Raw genomic sequence first — 1,570 nt, forward strand, 5'->3', positions numbered from 1 at the left:
ATTGTATTTTGTTGATCTATCCATCCACTGATGGATCCACTGATGGATCCATTCATCCACTGATGGGTTGCTTCCACTTTTTGCCTATTGTGAATAATGCTGCTATGAAGATGGCTGTACAAATATGAGTCCCTTCTTTCAAATTTTTGTTTGAAAATTTCTATATACCTAGAAGTGGAATTACTAGATCATACAATAATTCCATTTTTAACTTTTTGAGGAACCACCAAACTGTTTGTCACAATAGTTGCACCACTTTACTTGCCCACCAGCAATGCACAGGGGTTCCAGTTCAATTTGTCCATATCATCACCAACATTTCTTTACTTCTCTTTTTAAATGTTTTAAACAACAGCCATCCTAATGGGTATAAAGTAGTATTTCATTGTGATTTTGATTCGCATTTCTCTAATGACTAGAAATGTTGAAAATTCATGGTTAGATGCCACAAAGTAGGTGGTGATATCTTAACCACATGTGTGTTGTATGGGCCCAAAGGCTTCTTCCATCCTTCTTGGGGGGAGATCTAACATTCCCTCCTGTCATACAAAATGCTAATTGTCTCTTAACATCCATCCTCCCCTCCTGCCATGATAATAAGCCCCTGAATTTGTCTGGGCATGTGGTCATCCAAAGTGGATGATGCATTCCCCACACTCCCTTGCATCTGAAAGAAGCAGTGTAACCAAGTTCTGTCCAAAGGCATGAAATGGAGAGTGCCATGTGAGGGCTTCCAGGAAGGAACCTTCTTTGGGAGATAGTACACTAGAGCATTCTGTCTCTTCTTCCTCTCCTCTTTTGTCCCACTGTCTGGCACACAGATGCTGCCATCTTAGACAGAAGGTCAAAACCATGTACAATAGATCCAAGCCACAGAAAGGGCTGGGTCTCTCAGCTTAGAAAACATGACACCAGCCATGAACAAAGTGGAGTGTTTCTGTGGCCACAGAGAAAAACTTCTATCTTATTTAAACCATTTTTACTGTGTAGTTTCTGTCATTTTCAGTTGAATCCAATCATAATGGGAATTCTCAAATAAGTTTCTCCTTCCTTACTTTATATAGTCATGCAATTTTTCTTTCTCCTTGTCTTCATGACTCATTTTTTTACTGGTGCTCAAGATTCACCACTCCTCCTACCCTTTCATATTCCCTAACAGACCTCACTTGGTCAGTCATCTCCTAGATCTTCCTTTCATCCTTCCCTTTACTATCCCCTGCCCTTCAGCATTCAAACAGGATTCAAAGAGGATTCAAAGAGGATCCCCTCTTACAAAAGCCACATCTTCTCCAACTGCAATTCCCCTTTATCCCCCTATTTCCTCCCTCTTTTTTTAAAACAATAATAACAACACAAAAACTTTTTTGAAATAATTGCTCACATTTTCTATATCCTTACCTTACTTTTATTCCCTACACTAGGGCTCTACCCCATGAAACTGTTTTCCCAAGGGCATAGAAGATATTTTTGTCACTAAGTATAATCTCATTTGATCCTCAGCAGCATTTGACACTATCATTGTTCCTGCCTTCTCCAAATACACATCATTTGACCTTGGTGGCATCACACT

The 1,570-nt window shown here is 39.6% G+C and overlaps 1 non-coding gene across 1 annotated transcript; it reads right to left on the reverse strand.

Annotated features, from left to right (window-relative positions):
- Positions 1-426: 426 nt before the first annotated feature.
- On the reverse strand, positions 427-553 carry LOC125917786 (U6atac minor spliceosomal RNA). The gene has a single exon (XR_007456296.1). It is a non-coding gene; the product is annotated as a U6atac minor spliceosomal RNA (small nuclear RNA).
- Between the last annotated feature and the right edge of the window lie 1,017 nt (positions 554-1,570).

The sequence above is a fragment of the Panthera uncia genome, chromosome D1 (assembly GCF_023721935.1).
Source record: "Panthera uncia isolate 11264 chromosome D1, Puncia_PCG_1.0, whole genome shotgun sequence".
Classification (NCBI taxonomy): Eukaryota; Metazoa; Chordata; class Mammalia; order Carnivora; family Felidae; genus Panthera; species Panthera uncia.